We start from the raw sequence: 6,985 nt of genomic DNA, 5'->3' as shown, positions 1-6,985 counted from the left end.
TGTTGGTCTAATCTGGTCTTTTCAGCTATTCAGCTTCCCATTGTACACATCTATTCTGTCACATTATTCAAATGTTAATTATATTATTTTACATATTATTTATCCAAGAAATGCCTTTAAAGTACAGTTTGTGCTATGTGTTATAGCATTTTGTTTTGTGTTTTTTATTCTATGGACAGATAACTTTTAAGTCTGTCCTCAACATAAGATTCAGTTTACAGTGGTTTAACCTGATGACATTATTTGATGTATTATATTAACTGCAATGATTAGTGTTGCTGTGGTGACATTCAGATCCTGGATGTTGGTTTTGGGAAGTGACATGACACAGCAGTGAGTAGTGAACAACACACACACACACACACACACACACACACACACACACACACACACGCATACAAACACCTGGAGCAGTATATATACTGTATATATATATATATATATATATATATATATATATATATATGTTTATCCAAATGCCCCCCCCCCCCCCCCCAAAAAAAAAGAGACTAAATCATGTGAAAGACATGTGATAAGGAAATATACCTAATGTATTGAGTCATTCATTGGTAAATATTTGCTCTGGTAAATAACTACTGGAATTATGTCTCACAGAATCTTACTGTCATTCAGTTTGATTTGGTGGCAGAATTATATCAGAATGGCTGTTTTTAAAGTAATTGAATCAATTATTCAAGTTTGAAAAGTCACTGAAACTTATTACAGTGTAGTGAGTGGCTTTTTCAAGTAAAAAACATGAAGCCATATGGTTTTAGTCTAACATACTGTGGCAGAGTTAAAAAATATTGTAATACATATCGTAATAAATATTGTCTGAGGCCTTAAGTAAACAGTTTTAACTTGACATAGTGTTATTCTGAAACATATTTTTTCAGATGATTCTTATAAGTTCCCAACTGCACCATTGTGAACAAGACTAAAAGGAAATGAAAGAGTTAGTGGTCTTAGAAGTGAAAATTAGAAACCATCCTGTGGCTTTTGCATCCTGAAATGTTTACTGAAAATGTTTAGCTGTGACATTACAAAAGCAACTTGACCAAATCTCATGTTAAAGTCAGCATTAAAAGCACAAAGTAGTTCATACATGAAAGAAGCCACTGAAAATTAACAAGAGCTGATTTTATGGTCAAGGGTGTGTGAAAGATTAATATATGAAGTTTTTAATAATAATAATAATAAAAAAATCTTTACAGAAACTCAGTTTTTTTTTTTCATATTTTACACCTTTATAATCTTTTATTTTAAAGTATAATTTGGTATTTATGAGGGTCTTTTGCTTTTTCATGTATGAGGTTTTATACAGCATGTTTAATTATGATTTTCCTGCACAGGTGGCTGGGGCTTTTTTTTTTAGTATCTAAAAAGTTTAGTAATTATGTTACCCTCTTCCTTACAGAGGCTATGTTTTTATCCAGTAGAGGGCGCCACACAAGACCTATAATACACTGTGAGGGCTGTGCTGAATGAATTCCCATGTCTCACCAGAAGATGGTGCTTACAGTTGATCCTGATCCTCAGGATCCAACATTTCTCAAAATGTTGTCGCATATATCCCTGATGCCATTGTGTCTTACAGTTTATCTTCATCTTCTTAATCTTTTCAATCACTTTTGTTTTAATCAAGAATGCAGAGTTTCTAGTGACAACCACATTCTTAGGAAACAAAAAACAACAGGAACATACTAGCTGGCTTTTTTTAAATGGCTTTTAAAAAATGTAACAGTTAATTTTTTTCCAAAAAAAAAAATAGATATCTGAGCTCAGTCCAGAAAGATCAGCCTCATAGCTCTTCCCTCCTGTTTTTATCCTGACAGACTATTCAAGTCGTCTATAGAGACTGAAGGATAATCATCTGATGATCTGATGTGAGAAGAAACTTTGTCTGTATACTCAAAAAAAATGTTCACTCCAAAATCTGAGTCTGTGTCAAGTCTGAATATAAGTCCACCTGAGTCTAAGTCAGAATTCATTCATAAATGAAGTCCAAGTCCCGAGTCCAGGTACCCCAGCTCTAATATTATTTAAACTTTTATGCATCATTGTGAGCCAGATAATTTAAGATAGAAATTTAGATCCTGCTCTTTCCATAATAGGAAAAACATTGTCAAAACATCAACTCCTCATATTCTTAGATAAGTGAGTTTATCTTTCACTGGGATGTTTCTAAGGAAGAAAAAATCTGAAATTGAATATGACAGAATGACAATATCTATTAGAAATGTGCCTGACAAAAAAAAAAAAAAAAAAAACTGTTCTGTATCTATTATTTAAGACACTAAAAACAAAGGTTGCATTTATTTAGACAAATAGTGTTTGGAGTAACATAATAAGGCCTTGAGTAAGTGCAGGTGAAGAGAAGCCATCATAATACTTGGTATGAAAATACACAAAGGAAAGTATCTAAAAGTTTAGCAAACTCATTTTTAGCAAAATCTGTGAATTTCAGAAGAAAACTGTTCAGTCTTGGAAACATGTTCAGTTTAAGATTATTAATTGTGTTAGTAACCTCATCTAAATAAAGAGGTTTCCCCTTTTAATAGTTTTACATTGCCAGGAAACTTTATTCTGGCAAAACACAACATACTGTATATAACAGAACAAAAAGTTTAATACTTGTAATACATGCCTTAACAGTAGTGTGCACCAGAAAGAAACAATGAAAGCTGTACTAATTTAGCTAAAAGTAACTAAAAGTTTGTCACTGTTCCTTCTGAGGCAGCTTGAGCTCTGTTTCTCCATTTAAACATAAAATAGGCTACAGACAGAACAATTGATGCAAGTAACAGAAAAACACAGATGAATATCATCATCCAGACTGACTGTGTTTTTGGTCCTTGGTTTTCTTGTTCAGTGCTTTTATTTCCGTTTTCTGCTGTTGATTCTGCAAATTCAGAATAATAAAAAACAAAATCACTGCACCATGATAAAGACAACAGATGTGTCTCTCATTTATACACAGTAGCATTCAGACTGGAACTCAGACTTTTATCTTAAAATTATATATACCATTGATGATCAACTGTATAGTCTTCTGTTCATTTGAGGGTGTGGTGAAGCAGCTGAATTTTCCTGTGTCAGTGTGTTGAAGATTGTTGAGTTTGAGGGAGAAGTTTCCTCTCAGATACTCATCAGGGAAAGTTTCAGCTCTGTTCTTGTACTGTGGGTCTTGTTCAGCTACTGTATCTTTACCCTTAATTATATCAAACACAATCTTGCTGTCTTTGTCTCTCCAATGCACTTCAGTATCTTGAAGTGTAAGATCATGTTCAGCTGAACATGGCAGAACAACAGAACCACCGATAACCGCCTCTATTGTGACCTGCAGAGAGACTGAACTCACAGAAAAAAATGATTGTAAACATTTTGTTGCATGAATGTATCTTTACAGTTTGTTCAGATACTTACCTTTATTTATCAGCACTGCAAACATACAGATGAAACGGCAACTTCAGAAACAGAAAATCAAGTTAATTCCTTAATCTCAACCAGTAGATCATGACACTGACATTGGACTGGTCTGAGATGAACAGAACTGATCACTGGTGATTATGACAGTTAGAAAAACTTTCTGACTTGCTGTGATGTCAACACTTTCGCAAGATGCAGGTATGCAGTTTACCAGCTGCACAAACTAAAAGCATGATGGGAAGTGATTCACTGCTGATAAAACGTAACACACATTGTTTTAAAATAGTCCTGATTTTTTTAAATTATTATTTTTTTTTTTAGTATATAGTCTTTTAACTCAAATTGGAATTTTAAACGAGCCGAATATAGATTATGGGTTTGATTCTCACAACACACATTAAGATGCTCCCTCATATTTAATATTTCTCTTGACCACAGATATTGTTTTTTTTTTTTTTTAGGATTATGTTAAATTTTGGTTTTTGTTATTATTATTATTATTATTATTTATTTTTTTAATCTAAGAGTATTACAAAATTGTCACTGTGTTGTGATTACAGTTCATGGAGTTACTATTTAAACACATCTTCATTATTCATTATAACCTTAGAACCAACTGAGTGGAATCATTCAATCTGAATTAAAAGTTTGTTGCTACAAACTTCCTTTTAATTAAGAATATTTATAAAATAAACTGGTTAACAGGTTTACTGGATTTCATTTGCCAGTTGTAAATTGTCACTGTTTAACTAAATTGTCAAGATGTATTAATGTACTTATTACAAAACTAACAACTAAATTAATATGTTTCTATTTATTTCCCTAAATAATATACTGGATGTTGCATGTGCAGGATGATGATGCATCAGCCAATGTGTTATTAAAGTAAATAAATAAAAACATTTGCTAATTTAGTCATCATAGCACCAAATGTAAAATATTAAAAGAGGGGTGAGATGGCCCCTATTGGGTGGCCCCTCCTCCCAAAAGATAAAACTTAATAGAATGTGATATAACCAATGACAGACAAAGATAAATGACAGACAAAGCCGAATCCCAGTAAAAGATATTAATCTGAAAATTCAAATTATTATATGATATATGGATGAGGGATGAGGAGACGCTGGAGAAATCGTTTATTCAGGAAACAAGGAGACAAACACTGGAACATCGGGGATGGCATTTAATAGCAGACAAGGGAGAACAGAACGGGCTAGAAATAAATAGGGCAGATAATGAGGGGCAGACAGAGAGACTTTAAAAAACAAAAAAAAAACAAAAAAGACTTTAAAACAAAAACTATAATTTCTTGCTTCACAAATCTAATTTAATCTAATGTTTCTACAGGTCCCTCATTAACAAATAGACACCAAAAAATTGTGATATTCAACAATATACAGTGTCATAGATCACTATTTTCCAGGGACACAAAATTAGACAATTCCTCAGAACTGTTTTGACTGAGAAAATCTCACAAATGTTTATATTCAGATGAAATGACCAAATGAATATTAGCCTAACTATTCATAAAAAGTGCTGACATGAGATTTTGGGCAATCTGTGGTCAGGAGAACTCATCTTGCTGCAGGGGGGGGGACATCTTACCCCATCTTAGCCTAAAATGTTGATGTTCGTAATTAAGAACAAAGGGAGCATCTTTATCTATTTACCCTACTGGTAAAATATTTAATATCTTGAATGCATTGTAAGACTCAGTCAATCAAATTACTATCAACTCAACATAACAGCACATGCAACGCGACACAAAGGCAATACAAGCTAATGCTAATGCCGGATACACACGTCTCGCAGTGGTTTGAATGTGAAATTTAAAAATCATAAACATACCTAACGATGGGATACCTCATGGTGCCACTATATAAATTATATATGCTGTAAATTAAACTTCCAAACTTTTTTTTTTTTCGTCAAAAAATAGAATGTAATGTAGCACAGCGTAACGACTACACGTTTCCGGGTGGGAAGTCATCAAAAGGTCAAAAACACTTCCGTTGAATTACGTCAGATTTTTATATATTTGTGTATTCAAGACTACTGAAACACAAGTTGACTTACACATACATTTGTATGTACTCTGATTCTTGATCTTCTACTGGATTTTCTGATTTCAATGTATCTTTAATCATGTCTTTCCTAGACTACAATAAATCAACAAAAAAAACATAACAAAAGCTTATATTTCTCATTTTATTGGTTAGACTATAAAAAATTGAGCTAGTTTCACTTAAAAAAAAGAAAAAAAAAAAGTTTGATATATTAAAATACAAATAAGCTGGTCTTATTGCAAGCTGCTATAGAAATCCTTGTGTCTGATGTGACGTTTGATCCAATAATGTAATGAACAGCAGTGAAATAAAATAAATGTACTCAGACTTACCTGAGTATGTGATTCGTAAACTCCTCTTGGAAAACATAGTGTTCTGGATGATGTTTTTTTACAGATCTGGGCTCAATCCATAAAACTCTGCCTCAACAGGTCCTGTCTCTTGTTTGATCTCGACAGATTGTTTATTTTCTGTGGGACTCAAAGGTTATATTTGATGATGCTTTGTTGGGAGGAGAAACTCAGGGAACTTGTCTGACTAGATGAGCAGGCAAACAGGCAGGTTTACCTTTCGTCGTGACATGGCAAAATGCTTTTGATGCTTATTTTCATCATGCTGTTTCTGAAATATACTGAAGCATTCAGTATTTATATTTGCCTTGATATGGAAACTCTCAACAAGTGAGAAGATCCCAATTCCATGTGTTCTTGATATTCAGCGGGTGCCAACATACAGTACAACTGAAGCCCTTAGAGTCTATTAAAGAGGTTTGTAATGATGAGGGGGCATTTATTTAGAGTTCAAACATTTATTCACTGAAAATAATCTATTCCAAATGTGTACACCAATTACAATTCGTATTGCTACATGTTTGTTTGTAGTAAAAGAAGAAGAACAGGAACGAGGAAATATTTCAGAGGAAGTATACCTGATGGGATTTTTGTTTGTTGGTGGTGGTTATGAAAAAAGAAAGAAAAAAAAACCTTAAACAATAATACATTTTTAGATCTTGAACATATATAAAGAAAGTGTCCGCAATGAAACATGAGGCTCTTTGCCTTCTGAATATATCTGTGAATACTGAAGTATATTTTAAAAATATATGTATGTCTGTAGTATTTTAAAGGAGAAAACTTGTTTAAACTGAAAAAAAAAAAAATGTTGATGATAATCTGTACAGTCATAGTTTGTGATGAGGCAGAATGTACAGTATTTTCCAGCACCAGTGTACTAATGATTGGTTGATGTGATGGAGAAGTTTCCCCTCAGAAACATCTCAGGAAATGTTTCAGTTCACACTCTCGATCCCCTTTCTCTAGTAAATGAGTAAATAAATTGATCTTGCTTTAAGGATGTTTAGATATATTTACTTAAACATAAAAATACGGTGTTTGGGTGGCTAAAACACAGTAGGGAAGAGTTCAGGACGCTGCACACAAGAGCACATACAGTATTGTGATTTGCATTTGTTTCCAGAGGTCACAGAAAAT

The 6,985-nt window shown here is 33.0% G+C and overlaps 1 long non-coding RNA gene across 1 annotated transcript; it reads right to left on the bottom strand.

Moving 5' to 3' along the window:
- Positions 1–2,287: 2,287 nt before the first annotated feature.
- On the bottom strand, positions 2,288–5,940 carry LOC109097901. Its single transcript, XR_006157998.1, has 4 exons — positions 5,828–5,940; positions 3,427–3,467; positions 3,028–3,351; positions 2,288–2,902 (listed from the first exon to the last, which is right to left on the bottom strand). It is a non-coding gene; the product is annotated as an uncharacterized LOC109097901 (long non-coding RNA).
- Between the last annotated feature and the right edge of the window lie 1,045 nt (positions 5,941–6,985).

Source organism: Cyprinus carpio, chromosome B22 (genome assembly GCF_018340385.1).
Source record: "Cyprinus carpio isolate SPL01 chromosome B22, ASM1834038v1, whole genome shotgun sequence".
NCBI classification, from domain to species: Eukaryota; Metazoa; Chordata; class Actinopteri; order Cypriniformes; family Cyprinidae; genus Cyprinus; species Cyprinus carpio.
The sequence above is the reverse complement of the archived record's forward strand: the minus strand, read 5'-3'. Positions and strand labels throughout refer to the sequence as shown.